The 25,520-nt window shown below is 31.0% G+C and overlaps 1 protein-coding gene across 1 annotated transcript in view; it reads right to left on the reverse strand.

Annotated features, from left to right (window-relative positions):
- Positions 1-25,520, reverse strand: part of LOC129949519 (tubulointerstitial nephritis antigen-like) — a 111,963-nt gene that overhangs the window by 85,605 nt on the left and 838 nt on the right. The gene's annotated exons all lie outside the window — the stretch shown is intronic.

Consider the following 25,520-nt stretch of genomic DNA (forward strand, 5'->3'; position numbering starts at 1 on the left):
ATTGCATTGCCATAAAATTTAATCAATTACCCTCTCGCCAATTGATAAGTCAGCTTCATGTTGATGTTGAATCCGTCAATTGTCAGAGATATGAATGGCTGAATGCCACACGACAAGTACTCGGCTGCGGCTACATGAGGCTACGTATGTACGTCGCCGTAGCCCGTCAACGCCGCCACAACCATTGACGCTATCGACGGCCTTAGGTCGATGAAGAAGAAGACGATCTCGCGCATAAACTACACTTGACCAAACTGACGACTGACGGCAATGAAGCGTCAAATAAAATAAATCATGTTGTAGACATTAAGTCGACTCCACAATAATTTACTATGTGAGTTTGAGTTATATGCAAAGCCTAGGCGCATCAATCTTATCCGACACGGCTCATCATGGCAAATCGCTGATAGGTATATATATCACCATATTGTTATACCCGACGACGCGACACGCAGCGTTCAACTCGTTGCTGATGAGAGATGATCGTCATCGATAGATTTTTCACGACAAAGTGTGAACTATGCCAACAAAACAGATGAAAGTAGACGGACCGAGGCACGGGATGGAATGATGACAGCGACGACAGCGACAACGGGGACGGCTCGAACCCCGAGTTATTGTTTACACGGTCGTTTCGCGTTATCACCTCAATCAATCTTGAAGCGCTGAAATTAATTATACTGCCGCTAATTGCTCACACGTCGCGGATGAACTACTGTTGTCGATCGTCGTTGATTGTACAGTAGTAGGATCTACGATGCTATGCGATGGACCTAATGGTGAACTGACACTTTTTAATATTGCCATGAATTCGCGTGTTTCACTGCTTCAAAATTTGACACCTGTTTCGTGTTGCCTGATGGCTTACGAGTGTAAAGTATACGATGTCAAGAGGATCGTGAGGGACCTGAATTCGAGCACATGCATATAGATATGTATATAGTGCTGACAAGCTGACATTCGTTGCGGTTGTCATATTACATAAACAAAAGGTCCGGTTCTATATAATACGTATACCGCAAAATATAAATCGATTTCAGCTAAACTCCACCATGACACTAGCTTGACAGTCATTCAAAGTCCAATTTGATCTTTCATGTGCACAAGCAAGCCAAGCACTATAGATTGAAGTGTTGGTCGACAAAGTGACAGCGACTGTAATTCTCACGGCACGATACCGCACAATTTCTTATTCTCTCAAACAACAACAAAACAAAACAAAAACTTGTGTGATGTGTGGGCGGAATAAAGCCATATCCCAAGACACATTACACACCTTGATTCGGTTGTTGCAGCAGCTCACCGCACCGCCGCAACAGCGGCATTCGTCTAGTAAATCATTCGCGTTAATTGACATAAGACTATAATTTTCACATTATGACTTTTGTCAAGCTGACAATTGGTTCAAGGACTACAATATGCCAGTGCCCTAGAATGCATCACCATTTTGTAAATCGAACAGAGCGAAGTGACGAAGGTGGTGGTGGATGGCGTTGCAAACTGATGCGGGTGTGTCAAATCAAAATACATTTAAACGGTTGATCAATATTTCTTATTTGTTTCGTTTGTTTTTTTTTTTCTTTTAGGTTTCTTGCTTTCTTTAGTTTTTACGACTAAAAGCAGTTCAGAGCCCAAAAGAACATATTTATACCCAATTCCATTGATATTGCGCACTGAACACACTTTTGAATCACTGATGGATGAGAATGACCTATTTTTATGTGCTGTGCGATTTAAATGAGCACATAAATATTCTGCTAATGTAATTGTCACTTTGTTGTCTTTGCTCGTTTGACATCTGGTGAAACTATACCATAAATATATGTAACTACAAAATTTTGCATGTACATTGTACACAAATTACGCAAAGAAAACGTCTAGTCTTTCCTGCAGCTCACTTAGCTCGAATTCTCCATCGCTAGCACTCTTAAGAAGAGGGTGAATGACATTTGTAGTGTATTTGATAGTGACAGTAGCGGTAAGTAACAGTAGGTTAGGTACCTAGGTTGGTGTCGATGTTGGTTCAGCTTGTCAGTCGTCATCAGGTTTGTCGTTATTGTCGTTAGGAAGAATTTTCTCATTTCAAATTCATGTTTGTTGTTCCGCAAGTGATGAGCATAATATACGCAATCTTGTTGGACATGTTTTTGTAATCGGAGATCTTGTTGGAAGATTCTTGTTAAGAGGCGCATGTGATGCTTGTTTTTTTTTTGTAATTTGCATCACTGAAATGCTGAAGCTAAGAAAAATTAATGCTGGGGGAAGTGATTTATGTGAAGGAACGTGTCTACGAGGTACGAGCTATCCGCGGATTGAAAGTAAAAGTTTTTTGTATTTCTATCTTTTGAAAAATGGCATTGATGAGAATTCAAAAAAAGGAAAGAATTTAATAGGTTTTAGTGATATGACAAAAACATAAATATTTCTTAACTGATTCTTAGTTTGACGTCATCTTTCCTGTATTCAGCTTGAAGTTCTTTGGCTGCTATTTAGAAAATTATTGTCTTTTCTTTTTATTATGATCATAATAATATGGTTCAGATAAGCATGAAGCAAAATATTGGTTATATGGCCGGCGCGATCTCGGCGGCACACCTCCAGCCGATGGTCATTCTTAGGCTCTTGAATTATTGCTGACTTATCGACGTACACCTTTTCTTTCAAATAACTAGAAGGAAAGAAGTCCAATATGGTCAAATCACATGATCTTGGCGGCCAATTGATATCGCCACTACGCGAGATAACACGGCATTTGAATTTGTCTCGCAAACGAGCCATTGTTTCGTTAGCTCTATGTGTCAAGCGGCACCGTTAAAACCACATTTCGTCCACGTCCATATCTTTCAATTTGGACAGTACAAAGTTCGTTATCATCTCACAATAGCGAAACATCATTCACAGGTTTTTCAACAATCATTCTCGGATTATCATTAGACTAAATTCGGCAATTCTACATTTTTACGGATCCACTGAGGAGAAAATGAGTCCCATTACTGAAGAAGATTTTCTTTGAAAATTAAGCATCTAGTGTTTCCATCTCTCTTGCCATATTTCTGACCATTGACAACTCTTGAAAGTGGTCAAGAAGCTTTAGTTCTTAAATCAATTGAACCTTGTAAGCGAGTAAATAGAATGCTTTACATCAACAACGAGCGTGAGAGCTGTAAATATGCATTTTGATTGAAACGCCCATTTTCATAAAAAGCCTGAATAACTTTAACGCGTTGCTTGATTATGTATCTTTGCTAAAAAAAATTTCCGTTTAGGCTTTGTTAACATTTAACATCGGTCCTTAAAATTTAACTATTCTTTTTTTTATTAAGAATTTTCGTTATCTTATGGCAGTCATTTCCTGATATTCCTACGAATACCATCTTTAAGCGTTTGAATCGATTTTGGTCTGAAAAAAAGTCTGATAGCTTAAAGATCATGGTGGCGAAGCTCTCCGAGAATTAACAGGGTCAGAAAATGTATCTGGCCAAATTTCGATTGTCCGGTTATTGGAGTGCTTCTAATGCCACGACCGTCTTGTGGAAAATAAACGTCATGCACATCAATATATTCCAATGCCGCTTAAATCTATTCACCGTTACAGTTGCATCAGTGAATTACACCGCCTTGGGAAGTCTAAAAATAATACCGACAGGATTTTTGAAACCCTAAAAATGACTAATCAAGCCGTTCGGCTTTGGCTTAAAACTGTAGGTTCCCTCCATCCCTGACATTTTTACTCGCACACGTGAATGGTTGAGAGTTGTAAGGCTCTAGTTTTCAAGAGACTGTTGTGCCACCTAGTTTATTTATAAATTGGTCAATCTGCGAAATAAAAATGGGTTCATCACTGAAAATGTTTTTTCGATGAAGAGCCTGAGAATACAACTTTATTGACGATTGACTGACTTGCCTTCTGGTTTAATTCGTCTTAAGTGATCATTAAAAGCCTCTTACTAACAGTTTTTCAATGCGAGATCATCCTAGGTAGAAATGGCGATCTCAAGGCAACCTAGCCTGAGATCCAATTAGCGCTGTAGTGCGCCGTTTTGATCATCCTAGTATCAGTCTATATTCAGTATTATTATAATCTTATAGTTACATAACTCTGATTTAAATATTGAAATGTCTTTGAGAGATTTTGAAATATTTCCTTTGTCTAAAAAGGAATAATTTGTTGTAATATTCAGACTGCCACTTAAGCAATGGGGATTTTTACAAAATTTTAAGTTTAACTGTTTTGAGAAGAACAAGACTTATCAAACAAATAGCGACCAAATCGGTTGATATCTTTTGGAGCAAAAGTTTTAATTTCACTTATTCATTTTGTTGAATTTAAAAAAATAAAACAAGAAATGAGGTTTTTTTTTGGTGGTCGATAGTTCGATAGTTTTTTTAACAACTAAATCGATAACTTTTCAGTGATACCAACTTAGTATACAACTTATAAATTAAAAAATTGAACCTCCAGTAAAACACTTGTTCGAAAGTTTACTCTGAATCTGAATGCAGAAATTACTAACAGTGGATTTACTCGGAGTTAACTCAGCACTGAAAAACTAAGCCTTAAGCACTATACACATGAGCACGAATGAGCAACGAATGAACGAATATTCGTCAATTTTGACATTTCTTTCACATAAGAGTTTTTAATTCGTCGCGAATGAAGTTTGACTTTTACAATTCTTTTTTTTGTTTATCATTATTGTGTTTTGTTTTGAAAACAAACGATTACGAAAATGCGGTCGAATCTACATTTGTTTTTTAAAAAAGTTAGTAGTGTCCTTGTTAATAAACAAAACAAGACAAAAATTTCATGTGCATCCATTTAATGCAAATAATTTTATTATCAATTAAGTTTTCTTTACCTTTTTATCCATATCCAGTCGAAAGCTATTCACCACCGGAACCAAAACAAGAATGATTTTTTAAGGTTAAGTACGCACGATTATTTTATTCGTAGCGAGTGTGGATAATGTGGAACACGAAAAAAGTTTGACAGTTCGTATCAACTACAATTTTGTCCGCGACGAATAAATTTGTTTTCTTAAATTTGTTAATATATGATATTGAAAAGTAAAAGTATGCATCATAAACCAAATAGAAACTATATTGCTATCGTTTTGTTAAGAATTTGTGTGGAAATATGTCTCCATACGTATATAAATTAACATTTAGTAATTCATTCGTCGTTCGTTGGTCGCGCTCATGTGAATACTGCTTTAAGGTTTTAACTTCAATACAAATGTCATTTGTGTAACGAACTGTGACTAAATGACGTTCAATATTCTGGCAGTAAATTCTAATAGTTTCAAAGTGTTTTTGAAACATATGTTTTTCGTTCCATTTTCAGTAATGGCATAGTTTTAACTTGTCAAATGTCAAAATATGACAGAAAAGACAGCTGTGACAAATAGCGGGCTATTTAAAATAAAACACCTTATTTTAAATTGAAATAAGAGTAACCATATCAAATGTTGAAGGATGTAGCACTTTTGAACGCACAACCGTGAAAGTCAACTTTTTGTTTGGACATTGTAAACCATTTAAGTTAAAATGAATTGACTAAGATCGAACCGTGATTGTTTAAAAGCTTCTTCTTGTGAAAACTGTTTCAAAAGCTTTTAAATTTGAAATTTCTCAAATAGAAAGAACATCAAACAATTCCTCTCGTTTTCGACTGAAATTAAGATTGAAATCAAACTTGATGCTTAATTCTTAGAATTCCTTTGCAGTAAAAATACGTGCAACCAAAATATAGTGTTTATGCAAGGGTAAGATAAAGTGAATCAGAAAGTGAAAACAAATGATGAAAATTCCAATTGTCATTGTCTAAAAATGCAACTTTTACATACCTATCTACCTAACCTATCTATAAGACTTGTGGTTAGTTCGTGCACCTTCAGTTTTATTTAGCTCATAGCTATGCTAACAACAAAACTTAAAAAAAGTATCTTACATCATTGGCAAATTGTCAGTCAAATCTTCAAAAATCATTTGTGTCTTCTCCCAGCTGCTAACGTTGTTATGGTTTTGTGGGTAATTTTTTCATTAATTTAGTTTTTTTGTTGTTGTATTTAATTCTTAAAATTGAAGTGAGGATAGATTATAAAAATAGCAATGCGGATCTGTTGTGTTATGGCGCAATTGAAAATGATTAGCACACCTGACAGAAAGGCGACTACATTCCTGACAAGACAATAAGCTTTATTTTACACTTTACCTATCATCCAATATAGCTTTATATATGATTATAACGAAAGTGTCACTGTCAATGTTAACCGAAAGTGGACCAAATGGTTGAAAATTTGATAATAAGCCAACAATGTATTTTTGTTTTTTTTTTTGTCGTTTACGTTCTATTATAAAAATATTTTCTCCTCTCTTGAACGGTATTCGGAAATGTTTTAATATTACAAAAACATAATTTCAAAAAATAAAATAAAACTAAAATCAACACAATCATTGCTGCAAAACTGAAGTGTGTTATTTTTGGTGACCGTTAAACTGTCACCATGACTGTCACACAAAATTATAGTTGCAGTGTCAGAGTTTTCGAAATAAAATATCACTTGCGTTGGCTGATGTCAGGTTTTGAAATTACATAGCAATAGTTCTAGGACCTATAGGTATGCAAGTGTGTTCTGACATTTTTGTTTCTATTCAAAAGAATTCTATTTTTGTAAAAATTAAATTTACTTACATTTAAGAATGACAAAATGAACTTTTTTTGAAGGAATGATATGTACATTTCTAAATTTCTACATTTTTTAAATAATTAATTGCAACTGCAATTGTTTGTGATTGTGGGTGTTATTTTATAATTTTGAGTAATATTTCAAAAACGTTAAGATAAAATATGTTGGTTTTCATTTTTCGAAGTAAATTTTGTTAAATTATTGGAAACACGGGTAAAAGTAGGGCAGATGAGCCTTAAAAGTAAGTCGATTTTTGGAGATATCTTAAAACAAATATTTCAAAATCATTTGAGTCTCTTTTTAATTTTTTTGGGGTTGCATTTGATTAGAATAAATATTTTGTGTCAAATATTGGCTACATGCAAGCCCTTTAAGTTAATAGATGGCTTAATTTTTCAAGAAAAATTGTTTAATGCAGAAAATATTGTTAATCAAAACTATTACACAATTTCGATAGTAATCGAAAAACTGCTAGCTACGAATCACGAAAAATATATTGCAGAATCCACTCGAATTTTTAGTGGAAAATCTAATACGAATTTCGAAATTCGGAAAATTCGGTATCACTAAATCCGAATTGAACGGACGTACATATGTCGTCCTATTTGATAACAACTTATTTTTTTTTGTTGCCAAGTGGGAAACGGTTTGTTTTTAAGTTGTTTGTTTCTGTTTCTTTAATTTAATTCAAAACACTTTGTTTAAAATGACGAAAACACACAAATAGAAGACAATACGAAAGACTTTTCGAAATTTTAAGTGACTGATATAGCCCAAGGCTTTACAAAACTAGCAAAAGATGACGTAAACATTTTCTGGGAGCAAGTAAGAAGTAAGTAGTTCACCACCTTTTAAAGAAGCATCTGTTTGGAGAAAGCTATAAGTTTAAAATAAAAGCTATTGATCCATTTAATTTCTTTTTTGTCTATTCCAGACTTAGTTGGATTCGAAAGCATACATAAATACATAAATAAAAACAGAATGCAACTGTTGGTGAAGAGTTCTAGAAACACCATCTTAAAAAACTAGAAGACGGCGTTTTTCAATTGACAGGGCTGAAAATGTCTACTGCAGTAATACATATCACCTTTATATTAGGTTGTGATGTCCCAGAGCTAACACAGGTTCGAAATCAAAACGCTGAGTGTTCTATATCTGCTGCATCCCTGTTTTCAGTACGTGAGATTATCTTATCAACATCTCGGAAAGCCCAGGTCACAATAAACCTTCTTGAACTACAAATAAAAGTATACAAAGATTTAAATAATAAGTCGGAAGATTTAAAAAAAACAAAAAAAATGCCACAAACGAACACGTACTTTGTACAAAAAAGTTTCTTATTGAACTTGACTATTCCGGTAATCTTTGAAATCTAAATCAAATGTATTGCAACTTTCTCGAAGAACTTTCCTCTGATTTTTCAGATTGCACTTCCACTTTAAGAACTCTGTTCGACCAGCAATGATTGAGAAGGCGATTGAATCCATTTTTAAACACTTTATATTTAATTTTTTTTACAGTAACCACGTTTTTTTGGCATTCTATAAATAGTATAGCAGACAATTCCCAAGAAAACCCATCGGCAGCCAGATTTTTATATTTAAAAATTGGTGCAACTGAAAGAAGACTTGTCAGAATAATTAAAAAAAAAAGGAGCTGGGATGCGACCCACACTGATAACTTCCCATCCCGTTTGTCGATTTGTCTTGCTTAAAAGTTAGTCTATATGTACTCGTATCAATTTTTACCAAACTTGCGTACTATTTTTTGTAGATTTTATTTTTTATGAAAAAACGGAATTACTGAATATCGAAAACAATATTTTCTCTGAAATAAAATAAGTTTGAGGCCAATATTTTTAATTTTTGAAAAGCTATTTGAGTCGAAAGTAAATTTTTACCAAGTTTTAGTATTGTTTTTTTTATTAAAAAAAAAACTGTCAATTCGATTTTTTTCAAAATTTTACTGAATGTTGAAAACAATATTTCTTATAAGTAAAAATTAGTTAGAAACTATTATCTCAAATTTTTGAGAGGATATTTGAGTTGGAAATCATTTTTTACCAACTTTTGTTACTTTTTTTAGTTTTTAATTTTTTGCAAACAAAAACCGTCAATTCGATTTATTTCAAAATTTACTGAATATTGACAACAATATTTTTTGAAAGACAAAAGTAAATTAAAGCCAATATATCAAAGTTTTGAAAAGATATTCAAGTCGAAAATCAATTTTTACCAATTTTTATAAATTTTTTCAGGTTTTTAATTTTTTCTCAAAATTGTTCCTAATGTTGAAAACAATATTTGTTACAAGATAAAATAAGTTTGAAGCCTAAATTTCAAGTTTTTGAAAACATATTTGAATCGATATTCAATTTTTACCAACTTTGAGTAATGTTTTTTTTTTAGATTTTCATTTTTTATAAAAAAAACTGTCAATTCGATTTTTCTCAAAATTTTATCAAATGTTAAAAACATTATTCTTCGTTGCACAAAATTGTTTTGGAGATGAAATCATAATTTAGTCGTAAAATTTTGGAGGTGACAAATATTTTGGTTCAGTTTTTTTGATTTATAAAAAAAACTGTTAAATAAATTTGTTTTCAAAAAATATACTTTTTTGATATCACGTTCCAATATATGATATAAAATTTAATTCAAGTCTCTAGCGGTTATGGTTCGTAAGATAATAAGGGTTAACCAATATTTTCACCTTTTTTTTCAAACTGCTATGGTAAAAAAAACACCCACGCTATTTTCTTGAGAGCCCTTTCTGCATCTTTCTGCCTTATTATCTGTACAACAAAATTTATTTGAAATCGATATGTCTACTGGTTCTTGAGCTATGGACGACGAAAAAAACGTCGCGAACGTACGAACGTACGTACACAAGCACGCACAGAAATCTTTCTAAAAATCTTTTATTTCGACTCTAGCGACCTTCAAACTTCGAGAAATGTCAAAATTTTCAATTTGACAAATCGGACCCATTACAATAACTTCTTATGGGAAGTTAAACAACACAAATAGAAGAATGTCTTGTGAAAATCAAAAGTAAAAATTAACTTCAGCATAAGAAACTAATAAAATGGACAATTTTCAAGAAGAATTGGTACGAAAACATCTTCGATTCTTCGATTCGATTCTTTATATTCCTGAATCGAGTTGAAATGAGCTTGATTTGACTCTATTCCGGTCAGGGATCGGAGTCCAGTCAACATTTGTGAAGAAAAATCTGTATGGAGGCGTTGGTTTTACAGATAATGCATTATGGTCTGTTTATTTGCATGCTTGTGTACAAAAAATATAGTTTTGTTTTAATGAAAGTAAACAAAAAACGCCCATGGAGTATGGTGCTGAACTATTCAGTTCTTCATTGTTCAATACGAATAAACTATCGCACTTGCACTTCATAAGAAAGTGCTTTCAAACTTAATTTTGTAATATTCTTGTGCGGTGGAAAAAAGATTTATTGAACCGAAATTGAAATAAACCTTTAGTGAAACAGAGCAAAACTTAATTATCTTTTCTATTGTTTTCTCTTGCAAAATAAGCTCAGTTAGTTCATTTTCATTAACTATCCTGAATATATTATCAACGGTAACAGATTGATTTTTTTCCACAATGGAAAACACACGATTCTAAATGCACAACTATTCAACGAACACAGCCATCGAGATACAAATTGCAATATCAATCGCACCAACATTTGAGAACGAAATCAAAACCCATGCGTAGTGGAATTCTACTTTAACTTTTATCGGTAGTAGTATTCATACTGCGGATATTATTTTTGTTATTCGTATAAAATCCTACTATACTATTGATAGATTTTCAACAAAACACGGGTAATGTAAAATGAAAAAAATACCAATATTTATATTGGATTTTTTAAGGTTTTTAACCTCTTATCAAACTTACTAAACAAAAAGAAGACCGATCTGGAGTAGAAACTGAAAATTGAGCCATTATATTGAAAGCATACAAATTGTTAAGTGTACTCTAAGCAAGCTAATCCAAGTTTTGAAAAAAAGATTTTTTAGCAATTTTTTGTTAACGAGATTTTAAGTCCAAAACTATTTTTACCAAGTCACTTAAAATTTGTATTTCTTATATTAAAAAATACAAATTGGATGAATGAAATTAATTTGAAATCAATGTTTTCTATTATTCTCGAGATATCGAGAACTGAACATCAATTTTTAACAATTTGGTGTACCTACTAGTTTTTGTAGATTTAAATTTTTGTATGAAAAAACTGAATGTTGGATTTTATAAGCCAATATTTTTAATTTTTGAAAAGATATTTGAGTCGAAAGTAAGTTTAAAATAAGGTAAGGTTTTTATTTTATATAAAAAAGACTGTCTAATCAATTTTTTTCAAAACTTTACCAAATGTTGATAACAGTATTTCTTACGAAAAAATTAGTTTAAAGTCATAATCTTACATTTTTGAAAAGATATTTCAGCCGAAAATCAATTTTTATCAACTTTTAGTATTGCTTTTTTTGGTTTTATAAGAAAACTGTCAACTTGATTTTTCTTAAAATTGTACCGGATATCAAAAACGTTATTTCTCGTTGCATAAAATTGTTTTGGAGATGAAATTATTTCTTGTTCGTAAGATAATCAGGGTGACAAATATTTGTTTTCTTTAGTTTTTTGGATTTATAAAAAAGCTGTTAATAGGACTTTTTTGTTTGGTTTCACGTTACAATATATAATATAAAATATTATTCAAGTCTCTAGCGTTATTAGTTCGTGAGATATGGGTTAACCAAAATGTTCACTTTAAATTGCTATGGTAAAAAAAAACACCCACGAAATTGTTTTGAGAGTCCTTTCTGCATCTTTTTGCATTTTTATCTGTATAACAAAATTTATTTGAAGACCATATCTCTTCTGGTTCTGGAGCTATGGACGAGGAAAAAAGCCTCAAGAACGTACGGACGCACAGACATCTTTCTAAAAATCTTTTATTTGGACCCTAGGGAATTGAAACATCGAGAAATTTCAAAATTTTTAATTCGACAAAGCGGACCAATTACAATAATTTCGTATGGTTTACAAGTTTACAAGACCCTTTTTTCCCAGATCTTCGACAACTTAAATATTTGTCAATTCATTTTCAAACCAAAGCACCAAAAGTTAAAAAGTCTAATAGTTATTGATTTTTGTACCACTGTGTATAATGCTTCATTGAACATAAATTTAATTTCTTACAAGAATTTATGATTCAAATGTGTGAATGCTTGAAGATGAGATTAAAAACAAAAAACACCTCAAAGAATCTTAATCTTCTATAATTGCACGCACTTGACAAGCACTTAGCTCGGACGCAATTAAAAAGAAGAAAAAAGCACCCTCTCTTTTTGCCGAAGTGTTAGAAACGTGCAAAATAAGAAACAAATCGAATCATTTGAGAAACAACTAAATAAAATAAAACTTCTACATATATCGGATTGGCTATAATTCACTTGGATTTAAAAATTCTCAAGTTGTTTCGTTTGTGATCGTGCTGTGTTTGAAAAAAGAAATAAAATACAATTAATTGCCACGATTTGGTCGATTAATTTATGCGACGCCTAGGGCGCACTATGACCTAAAACAATTTTGTTTCTATATTTTATTCCGTAGAGTTTCTTGCAACTTTGAGATCATAATGAAGCATCACAGTTCACTAATGTAGAATTACCTCAAGTAGATATACTTTATGAAATGTTTGGACTTTTTGAAAAAGTGTTGTGTCAAGATTCGTAATAAATATTTGTTAACCTTTTGAAAATATCGATAGACAAACCTATACCTATGAAATAAGTGCCATCAAATTTTAAAGGCTTATAGCCATTTTAGAAAATTACAAAGTTAAAAAAGATAATTTCAATAATTTAGAACGATTTAAGTATCAACATTTTACGTCAGGTAAAATCATAAAATTGCTTTTTCTAATTATATTAATTTGGTATGACTTCCAAGTTTCTGACATTTCAAATTATTAGGCCCGTTCTCCAGATTTAGGTTTGTTTGGTATTTTGTACTAACGAACTGTCACTATTTATAGTTTTTTAGTAAAATGGAATAATTATTTTTCTTGAGTTAAGAAAAGATTAAAATTTTCGAATGGCTATTTTGAAAATGTGTTATTTCAAAAATTCTAAGCCTTAACAATAGATGCAATTTAAAATGCTGCGTCATGGTTCTTTAATTCGAACATGCCCTTAAGTTAGAGAAAATAAATTATTGTTTGTTATTGTTTTTTAATTTTGAGAATTATAATGAACTACCCTATTGCCACGCATCGTTTGGAAAACATGCATATTTGTCCCAGTTTTTTCTTTTGTAACAATAAAAAAGATATTAAATCGATTGACACAAAGAGAATTCCTTATTAACTAAAAGACCTCTAATGGCCTTCTCATCTAACAGTTTGTGTTCCAGTCAATAAAAAGAATAAGAAAGACGAACTTTATCTTTCTAAAGATATAAATGATTAAGAGTATAAACACACTCCTCCACTTTTATGGTTCATCTCATTATGATTGCCATTGTTAATAATTTTTTGATAAACAAGCATTCAGAGGAATATTTTTCGAGGCAACAACAACAATGATTTTATGTATGCCTGCTAATTAATGAAGATTAAAGATTTTGTGACATCTCAAAGCAGTCGGCAGACATTCAAGGGTTCCATTTCAAAAGAGAAAAAACAGACCCATGTCGCCAAACGTAAGACTCTTTTTGCTAAGTTCAACGATCTTTATCAAAGAATCACAATCGATCTCATAAATTATACCTAACTAAAATAATAGATAGGGTAAATTGGAGTAAAATTTATGGTGGGGCTGAACTGACAAATTCTCCAAGAATAATTCTTGTCATGACAAGTGCTTTACCAAATTGGCCATTGGGATTCGGCTTAAAATTGTAGGACCTTTCGATTCCTGACAACATAACTCGTTGTAAGTCACTAGGCCCTAGTTCTCAACGGACTGTTGCGTCACCCAATTTTTTATTTATAATAAATAAAGCTTTGGGAATGGTCTTGGGAAAATTGAGAACATTTGAAAAATCGAACACCAATTTTTTTGTACGATAATACATTTGTGTTCAATTTCATAGAAATGATTTTTGAACAGAAAATTGGAAAATTTTTAGTTGAAAACTCGGGAACTTCCTCAAGAAATACGCTCATAAACTGAATTTATTATTGACTATTATGTTAATACGACTGTGAAAATTGTAATGGCGTTTGTGTTCGTTTTGTTTAGGGAAACTTACAAGATAGATGGCGTTTTAAGCTGACATTAGCTGTACTCAATTTGATGAGTGTTTTTTTCGCGTTGTCAATTTAAATTTAAAATTGAAATTCAAGCTTCGCATATGTATGTACATACATATGTACTATGTGTTTTTTCATACCTCTGATATTTATATAGAGGCGTAAAATTACAAAGAGACGAGTTTCGCCGGGTCCTATAGTTTTTGAAAAAATATATGTGACTTGACTGAAAAATGTAATTACTGATGTTAATTTTTAACAGTTGGGTAGGAAAAAATCTTTATTCATAATTTCGAATTTTTGAAATTAAAACAAATCTAGACTTATTAGTATAGACTTTTGAAATAAAAAATTGGTCTTTAAACTATTGCGATATTTTTCAGTTAGGTCAAAATATGAGTTGCATAATTTAATTTCTCACGTTTCCAAATTTATTTTTGAAACTATACGTTATTGGTAGTTTTTACCCGTGACATAAAGAAACTAAATGGAAAGTATTGTATTCATGAAAAATTTCAAAATCGAAGTTTTAATGAAACATAAATAAATATAAAAAAAATAAGTTGAAAACAATGGGTTTGGTGATTCTGTCCATCTTTCTTCCCCTATGCAGTTGAAGCCATATCGATTCGATTGATGTTTATTTATTTATTAATTAAATTTAATTAATTAATCAAATACATATTTCAAGAATTGTTTTCTTTAAACAATCTCTATTCATACAGAGGTCAATTTTATTATAAACCATATTAAATAGATACAAAGAATGCGTTATTGGTTCATTTAGACCATAATTAGTCCTATGAAGAGGAGGATAAAATAATACATTTATGCTGCGAAAAATTAGTGATAGAACATGGAATGGAATTAATGAAAGCAAATCACAAGAATTTATTCTGTTATCAATAATATCCTTAATAAACAAAACACTTTGGACGTGTCTCCGACATTTAAGCGTTTTTCAGTCAATACCTTGATTTATAATCTGGTAAAGGCCCAACCCAGTTAAGTTTTCGAAGCGCATAACGAGTGAATTTTTTCTGAACTTCTTTCATTTCTCAAAATACTATTTTCATAAGAAGGAGACCAGACCACAACAATATTCTAAAACAGGTAGAACAATAGACATAAATAAGGTTTTCAAAGTATAAGGATCCTTAAAATCTTTGGAGTTCCGCTTCAAGAAACCTAAATTGAATTACTTTTAGATACCATGTAATTAACATGAGATCTAAAGTCAATCTTTGAATCAAAAATCACCCCAAGATCATTTACTTCAAATAACCTTAGAAGACTAACATCATTTAATTTATATTCAAAGCCAATAAGGGATGAAGATATAGATACATTAAAAATTTTACACTTCGAGTAATTCAGCAGATGATTGTAGTTGCACCAATTAAGAAAATTGTTTACATAAGCAATCTTCAAGTGAAGATGTTGCTGTGAAAACTTTCACATCATCGGCGTTTATCAAGCAGTTACCAAATTAAAAACAGAAGGTAAATCATTTATTAAGATTATAAAAAGAAGTGGACCCAAATGACTGCCTTGTGGAAGACCCGACACCACGCCTATAAGATTTGAAACACAATCATCTATTTTAACAGCTTGTTTTCTATCAGAAAGGTATGAATCTAACCACTGTAAAAATAAAGCATTCAATCCTAACATCTTAAACTTTTGAAGGAGAAGACCATGATGCACGCGGTCAAAGGCCTTAACAAAATCAGAATATTCTCAAAAACGGCCCAGTAGATTTTTATGAATTTATTTCTAAGAATTTGTTTCTTTGTTACTTTGCTTCTTTCAATACAAGAAATAAAATTTTGTATCACTCCATAAAGTTACTCAGGTTTCTTTGAAACTAACAAAGCTCTTATATTACCAAAATAGTAATGTAATTTTTTCTTACCAAATTTTTTAACAAAAGATAAAGTCGAATATAACTTTTGCCGGTATGTTTTTAACTTGCGAGTACACACGAAATTACTATAGTAGAGAAGTCGAAAAAAGTGGGCCCCCACTTTCGCCTGTTTTACTGTCTATTCTCGTATGCACAAGCTCTTATACTGTCTCAATAAAATCTGATGTCAAAAATGTCATTGTTTTAATTTTTGATTAAAAAAAATTGAAACATTTTTTGTTGAAATTCAATTTTTAAATCGTAAAATTTATGAAATATTTTTAACCAGACCCTTCCGATACGTAAGCAAGTTCGTGTGACCCAGTCGTGCTTTTTTTTAAACTGAAAAAGATACTTACAGGGGAAAAATAAAAGAAATCTTAGTGTACTTTTAAAGCAAAATACGGTTACACATTTTTGAAAATTATTGAAATATCCCGTCTTTACAATTCTGAAAACGGAACTAAATTAAGTTATATTTGAAAATTTGTACCCTAAGTTAACTTTGTGGTTAACACAATGTTAAGTGCGAAGCACACGTAGCGTGATGAATATAGTGAGTATCATTGTCAAGCTATAGGTCTTGGGTGCAATCTCTGTCGGTGCCATCCAAAAGTTTTTCACGGGTCGGGTACGGCCTCTTGCGGATAATTGACAAATCCTCCAAAAGAAATAAAATACACGACTGTGTAGTACGAACTTTCTCATGTATCCAAAGAGCCTGTTTAAAAATAGCAAATGTATTATAAGAGTTAAAAATATAACTGAAAAAAAAATTGTTTTCAAAAATTTATATGACATTTGGTTTCTTACAAAAGCCTTGATTTTTCAAAATTTTTGTTTGAAAATCGACGCAGCTTAATAAAAATAAAAAAAACCTCTAAAGCGAATCGGTAGCAGTACGCATGCGTTAACGTAACTTTTTTCGCGGGTACTGCTTTTTGCGAGGAATTGACAAATCCTCCAAGAGTAATTCTTGTCATGAAAAGTGCTTTCTCAAATTAGCCGTTCGGATTCGGCATATAAACTGTAGGACCCTTCCCTCTTTGACAACATTACTCGCACACAGGAATTGTTGAGAGTTGTAAGTCACTATTCCCTGGTTCTTCATGGATTGTTGCGCCACCTAATTTATATATTTTTAAAGCGAATTGGCTTAAAACTTTGATTTCCAAATTTGAAGTCAACCAACCTAATGCCTAGGGTTGAAAGGGCCAGGACAGACAGGCAGTTGGATGCAATCTTAAGTACAAATGTAAGCTTACTTATCAAACAATTTTCTTCGAAGAAGGTTTTAGGAAAATAGTTTAGTTTGACCAAAGATGTAAACTTTTTAGGTACCTATTAGAAAATCTTTTGATTCGGACATGGTAAAAACGAATTGAGATAGTTTTTTTCGATTTGGAAAATCTTGAGTCTTGATTTCTCTTTTGTTTAAAATTTAGTAATTTATTTGAGAAATTTAAACTAAAAGCCAAATTCTTGTTTTACAGAACATTTGGAAAAGTATCTTAAGTCAACTTAATTCAATTTATGTTTGCTAATTTTCTAAGAATCGTTAAATTTTAACTGTGCGTAGTTGTACGCAAAATATCTTAGACGTAAGATATTTTGCATGATACAAAAAGAAAGACGAGTTATAATACAGAAACAAATTGAATTCGTCGTAGGTCGACTTAAGATATGGACAGAATAACCCGAACTCATTCATTTTGACATTTTAATTTCACGAATGCATTACTTGCTATAAAGTACCTAAACGTGATTGAAAAGTAGTAGAACTTATTTGTTCCAGACTAAAGACCACAATTCTTTAAATGAAGCCTTCAAATTTAAAGTGCTCTGAGTTTAGCTTGAAAACAGCCACCAAAATTTAAAATTAAAACGTTTCGTTCCTTTAAATGCAAAATAGGATGTGCTCTGGTGTAGGATACCGGGAAAAATGTACTCCAACTTCCCCTAAACTAACAAGCAGAAAGGGAGACATAAACAAAAACAATTCAGTCAGTCAAGTCAACCAGCCTACAACTGTCACATGGGCAACAAATAATATCAGACCCAAAAGAACAACGTTGGTTATTAGGTTTGGGGGATTGAGACTCTTTAAGAAATAACAACAAAACCAAACAAAAATCACTAACAATAACATCCGTTTGACATATTTACGATGTGATTTTTATTTCCCTCTGGAACGCTCGTTGGCTGCTGATGACTGATACTACTTATGCGCTACAGTCCCAAATAATATGGGTGGTCTGTGTGATGGCCTGACGATGCTAAAGTCTTATATAAAATTCACCGGCCGGCGGCGGCGATCGTCCGTTTGTATGTTCGTCCATATTAACGTCTATTGCAAGAAAAATGATGCAAGTCTATCGCTTAGTAAAACAACAACAATAACAACAAAATAAATTTTGAGTTAGATCGATGGCCATCAAAGAAACGTTATAACTGGCAAAGGAAACTTTCTCGTAACAAATCGCATACTAATTTCCCGTTTGATCTTGAGTCTTGCGAAAGTTATAAGTTTGATGCGAACAGCACAGCACACCGCACCGTGTGGAAGTGGTGGGCGTTCGCGCATCCATCTGAATCACGTTTTTCCTCCAGTTGCACTTAGTATCTGATGCATGCATCTTTCGCATCACACAACAACAAGTATCTAATGCGCCACCGAAATAATAATAAAAAAATAATGTTTAAAAGTCGTTTCAAATGCCAAAAGGGAACAGGTATCCCAAGCGCAGCGCCATCATCCCGATAACATATCCTTATCTCGCAGTGATTTCTCGAGAAGAAAAAAAAAAAACGTCACGAAAAAGTGGGGTAATTGTGACCGTGATTTTTCAGCACGATTTTCCCTCCACCACCATCGCATCGTCACCGTCATCATCATCAACGGTACTAGTCTTTCGCAAAATTAGGTTTAAAGCCTTGAGATCGTTTAGTCAAATAAATCATCTGTATGGACGATTTTTCAAGAAATTCTACCAACCAGAGACTACAAACTAAGACTATTTGACAGCAGCTTGAGCTGTACTTACGATCCGTGTAGTTTAAACGATTGAAAAGGAAAACGTTAATTTATCAGAAGTCGCATCTGGTGGATGGCGGGTTTGAAAAGCAACAACAACAACAAAAAAAACAACAACAATCTCCATCAAAAAATTTCAAATTGTTTGGTTTTTATAAATGACATTTTGAATGTCAGTTGTTATTTTATTCGCCATGAGACAGAGACGCCACAAAAAACAGTTGTTAAGTAGAAGTACTAAGTTGTACTAAATAACACTGACAGTGACTTTGACTTAAGTAGGTAAGGTACACACTACACAAACGAGATGAGCATATTATCAGAGCTTAAGTGAGGCTGACACATCTTTTTTATGAGTAATTACACGCGGAATAATTTATGGTTTACAGGCTACACACATTATTGGCGCTGTGTTCGCTACTTAAAAGATGCAGCAACAGCAAATGACAGAAGGAAAGTGCAAGGCAAAATGATTTGACCTACAGAAATATTTTTTTGTTAGATCGAGAGACCATGAACTTGACATAAATTTCCCAAAGAGCCAAATGACAAAAATGTAATCAACGAGAAATTTTAAATTTAAGTTTTTTCTTTTTATATGATTCGGCGAGGATGACCGGAACAAGAATTTAGAGGAGGTTTTGAAAAATTCTATGTATTAAACTCAATAGAATATAAAACTACGATTTGTGGATATGCTTAAAAAAGAAGAAGAAATGTTGACTAATTATTGAAATATTTAGTAAATGTGGGCTTAGATAGAAAAGAAAAATGTTCCAAATAATAAACTTATTAGAATTTTATAATTGAGATTGGCGCAAAATTTTAAAGAGGGAAATGGAAGGGAAGGTGCAAGTATAACCATATACTGGATTATTATATTTCCGACAGTGAAATAGAAAAACCAAACAGGTTAAGACATTTTATTTTAACAAGGGTTAAAACTTTTTATATGAAGATAAGATGGTTTTTATTTTAGTACAGCTGGGCCCTGTTTCACCCATAACGTTTCACTTTGCACTTTTAATTTGCACTTGCACTTGCACTTTTACTTTGTAAAAAACGCATCAATAAACTTAAATTTGCAAAGTTCAAATTCTTTTCTTAAAAGTGAAAAGTTTTCATATTTTGCAATAAACATTTCTAAATTATATTTAGAAAATTTGGAAAGCTTTCAAGTAAAATGCAAAGACAAATTTGTATTTTCAAATAAGAGTTTGCTTCGAAAAGATGTCGAAAAAAATATGAACCGTTTTGAAAATGAAGAATTAAATGATAGTTTACAGGATAATGGACATAGGATTTTTTTTTTGACGAATATTTACTAATTTGCCAAAGAACGGAAATTTTAAATTTTAGGGTTAACGCATTAATTCATATTAGTTTCAAAAATGTCTGATTTTGTAGAGGGTTTCTTATCCATCTTTCAATAGAATTTAACATTTTATAGCAAACAAAGGTTCCTTTGGAAAAGCTGTTGTAAGTAAAACTAAGAAGTCGAAAATAGTGACCAAAGAGTTTGATATCGAAAACATTTTTTTTTGACAAAAGAGAGTTTTCGCAGCACAATCGATTTTGTTCTGTTTAAAACTACTAATAAACAAGAATTCAATAGCAAATCGAATATGTACTTAAGTCCATTGAAACAATTTTTGTGTTCACAAAATGTGGGAATGGATTCCAATATCACGGAGTTGCATCTATGCACGGAATAAGCAAATATGATCATTGATGAATTTCTCTCTAACACCATTTGCTGGGCACAACATTTCTTAGATAGAGCCTCGAAAATTTGTTCCCAAGGAAAATTTCTTTGTAGCTCGATGTGGTGACAGTACCATGACAGATATTAATTCAACAGTTTTTTTCATTGCATATTTGATCTTAAAAAACACAATCTAATATTTACTTTGCAACTTTTCAAAAAAAATGAATTTCAAAATTGTATTTTAAACTGATGCAGGCTTTTACTTTTCACTTTTTAAATAAAGCCTAAAAAAATTGGAAAATGAAAAGTCTTTTTACTTTGCAAATTTTGTAAAACACTTTGCGCTTTAATTTGCATGATATTATTTTCTTTTGAAAGTTGCGAAGTTAAAAGGAAAAGGTGTTTGGTGAAATAGGCTACAGGTATGTCGATAGATATCAATATTTTTAAGTTAATGAAATGTTTTATGTATGAAATACGAATTTAATAAATATGAGCCCATATAAATATTTGATATAAAAAGATGTTGAAAACCTAAAATAATTCACACAGAAATTGAAGGTTAAATGGATTGTTTTCAGGAAATGTAAGTCACCTGTTCAGTAATGAGACTAAAGTTATTTCTGAATTAGACGAACCCTTCTGATATTTCAGTTGAGCATTTCAAATTTCTGGCGAAAAAACTAAAACAAAATCGTTCAACAACAATTACTTAGGACCAATTGTCTAAATTCAACAGATGTTTTAGTAAAGTTCCTAAAACAGAGATGTCAAATTTGAATTTTATTTGGTGACATTAAAATTGGGTGATTTTTATTTTTTTAATCAAAATTTTTGGAGATTTTGCTTTTTTAAATACGAAAATCCTGACTTTGAATAAATTCACTGTACCCGTAGCGTAGCAGTGTTAACGAAGTCAAATATTATAAAATAATGGGTTCGTCTTTTTGGCAGCTGTCACTTGATTTATACTTGATTTGGGTGTCCTTTTATAATGAACACACTTACTCCTGAAAAACGATTGCAAATTTATTATTCGGCGTGTTATTGCTGGCATACGCTCATTTCGGACAACTTGCCGATGGCAAACCTTTTTTTATAAGAACGCCAAATTCTAAGCAATTTTAAATAACAAAATATCTAATTTTAAAGAAAATTTGTTTGTAAAATTTGTGTGGGACATATTTTTAATGAAACTTTTACTTTTTTTTTTGGAACAAATGATTTTTAGACAAATAAATAAGAAAATCGTGACTGTATAAACTTTTCTTAAAGGTGTTTAAATCGTAAAAGAGTTATTACTAGAATTACATTCTAAAAATTTTCTTGAGTTAAATTAAGGATGTAACCCATTTTATGAAAAAAATATTAAACATAGAAGAAGATTATTTTATTAAAATTTAGTAGGTAAACAATTATTTTAAGAGATTTAAAAACGATTCCATGTTTTAAAACCATCATTGTAAGACAATTTTAACTAACAAAAAAAAATATTAGGACTAAACTTGTTGGATGTATTAACTTAACAAATGATTTGTAGTCGAACTGCTATTTTAGAATTGTCAGATTTTAGTTTGCAAACTAAATGTCCCAAAACTGCAAAAATTGTTCAAAACTTTATAAAAAATACAAGGAATTGGTATCTGTAAAAATAAATACCATAAACCAACACATAAAATTTTAAGAAAATTCGTCAGAAGTTGTTTGTCAAAAATTTTTGGAACATGGAAGAACTAATTGATTAGATGTACAAACAGTTATCAGTCGTACTGGGTTTTTAAAATTTTTAGATTCAAACTCTGGTGGGAAAACTACCGTACACTTTTTTAGTTGCTAATAAAAAAAAACAGTTACTGTACTAATTTTGTTTAAAGTTGTATAAACTTGTACAAACAATTGCAACTATCAGAAAAAAAATAGTAAAAAGTGCAATTGCGACTTCTTAGGAATGTTTTCAGATAGAGGTGTTTTTTAAAAGTCATTAAATAGTTATATATTAATTAGTAATGAAATATTTCAAGTAAATAAAAACAGTATTTTAATAACATAAATTTTTTAATACAAATTTCTGAGTTTTTGCGATTAATTAAGACATGTCTTTGGAAGTAAATAAAATTTACAGATTCCCGAAAACCAACTTTTGGGAATTTGGGTTTTAGGGATATTGGATATTTGGGATTTTGGCTTTTTGCGATTGGGTCCCTCTCCCGTTTGAAAAACTATTAATATAAAATTAGAAGAAAATCTACTTTTTCGTTTTTGGCTCTCAAAAATAAAGCCAGATTTGATTCGCTAAAATCAACATAAACATTATAACACAAAGTTAATGAAATCTTTAAAAATGTTAAGTATTCTTTTCTGAAAGCTTCTGTTCCGGGAAAAAGCATTTTAAAACATCAATACATATTTAAGAGTTTCAGAAAATTGTTGGTAGTATTTTTTGACAACTTTTAAAATATTCTTGATAAATATTTTTTTTAAATTTAAATTTTTCTACAAAACTTATTTGACCAATAATTAAAAGTATTTGGTAACATTTCCGCTAATTTTGGCTTATTTCCCAAATAAATTTCCGGTATTTTTTTAATTGTTAGAAACATGGCGTTGACATTTTTTCGACACAAAATTCTAGCTACATATGTTTATTTCAAGTTCTCCATTATTTAAGCAAGGAGAAAAACTATACAATTTTTCTCTTTTCACTACCAAAGGTAAATTTTCAACAAAATAACTAAAACCATATATTAATGTTGATTTTTTTAAATGAAATTCGAATCATTTTTGGCATAGCTTAAAAAATAAACTGGTTATAAAACTTAAGATTAAAATTTGTATCTTCATAAAAAATTGGACACAAATTAATTGGACCGTTACAAGTAAGAAATTTAATATTTTCCTTAAATATATTTCTTAATAAATTAACCCTTTTAATGGCTCGCAAGCAGGAATGGTTGAGATTTGTGAGTCACTAGGCCCTGGTTTTCTAAGCACTCTTGCGCCACCTAATTTATTTTTTTTTAAATAAAAATATCTAGTTTTTGTAAATTCATTTCAACATTAACCTGATCAGTCTTTTGAATAGTGAATATTCAAAAATAAAATGTCACAAATACCGATATATGTTAACTAAGTTTTTAAAAACAATCCGAACCTTTTTTCAAAAAAGAGGCTGGGATGCGACCCACACTGATAACTTCCCATCCCGTCTGTCGATTTGTCTCGCTTAAGAATTTGTAGGTTTTCGTGTTGGGTTAAGAAAGTTGTCAGTTGAATTATTCTTAAGAAATTTTAAATTACCAACAATATGTTTTTATGAAAAGAAATAGTTTAGTTTGAAAATCTAGTTTTGTTAATTTTTTTTCAGTCGAAAAAAAATGTTTAGGAGCATTTCTTTATTTTTACAAATTGGATGAATGAAATTAATTTCAAAGATATCAAGGACCGAACATCCATTTTTAAGAAATTTGCGTACTCTTTTTTGCAGATTTTATGAATGTTGGATTTTTATTATTATACTAAATATCGAAAACAATATTTTCTGTGAAATAAAAAAAGTTTGAAGACAATATTTTTAATTTTTGAAAAGCTATTTTAGTCGAAAGTAAATTTTTAACAAGTTTTATTGTTGTTTTTTTTAGGTTTTTAGTTTCTTGTAAAAATACTGTCAATTCGATTTTTCTCAAAAGTCAATTTTTACCAACTTATGTTAAATTTGTTTTAGGTTTTTAGTTTTTTTGTAAAAAAATTGTCAATTCGATTTTACTGAATGCTAAAAACGTTATTTTTTGTTGCACAAAATTGATTTGGAGATGAAATAATTTTTATTTGTTAAATACTCGAGGTGAACATTTGTTTACAGTTTTTTTGATTTCTAAAAACAACCGTTAACTGGATTTTTTTCGAAAAAATATATTCGATTGGTATCACGTTACAATATATAATATAAAATTTAATTCAAATCTCTAGCGTTAATGGATCGTGAGATATGTTAACCAAAATGTTCGCCTATTTTTAAACTGCTATAGTAAAAAAAACACCCACGCAATTTTCTTGAGAGACCTTTCGGTATCTTTCTGCATTATTATCTGTATAAAAAAGTTTATTTCAAGTCGATATCTCTTCTGGTTCTTGAGCTATGGACGACTCTATTGATCTTGAAACGTCGAAAAAATTTTAAATTTTCAATTTGACAAATCGGGCCCATTACAATAACTTCCTATGGGAAGTTAAAAATGCAAAAATAAAATGGTTCTGAGGAAAACCTTAAAGGCTTAATTTGTACCCGTTTTTAATTGATTAAAAAAACTCGAACTTATCTTTTAATTAACTCTGATTATAAATGTTACAAAATTTTCTAAACAATTTACTACAAATAATGATTTTTTTCTCCTCACAATTACAAGCTACAAGTTTTTGCTGACGTAAAATTATTTAACAATATTTTATTTTATATTTTTTCACATAAATAATAAACTTAGTAACTACCTGATGCCCACAAAGTATCTATTTTTATGAATCTAATAAAGTAAAGTGAATGTCACTGCAACTTTTTGTTATTGTTGCAATCTTTATCTTAGCACGATCGTTCTTCTGTGATTATCTAACAGCATATCCGAGTCATAATACCATTTTTATCAAAATAACAAGTTTACAAAATTCTTCCCATCATTTCGTCGCCATCGTTTGTAAATAAATCAATAAAATGTCATATCAAGTAGGAGAATTTAATTAATACCACTTTATAGATGTTTATTTCTCGTATAAGTTATGTTATGTTATGTTATGCATTCTGATTGACAAGTCTATAAATGTACATATGTAAATCAACGTTCCTGTATCTTGCTTGAATATTGTGGTCGATGCTAGAGAATGGCATTATTTTACATGATTCTATTAATACGCTAA

The sequence above is a fragment of the Eupeodes corollae genome, chromosome 3 (assembly GCF_945859685.1).
Source record: "Eupeodes corollae chromosome 3, idEupCoro1.1, whole genome shotgun sequence".
NCBI classification, from domain to species: Eukaryota; Metazoa; Arthropoda; class Insecta; order Diptera; family Syrphidae; genus Eupeodes; species Eupeodes corollae.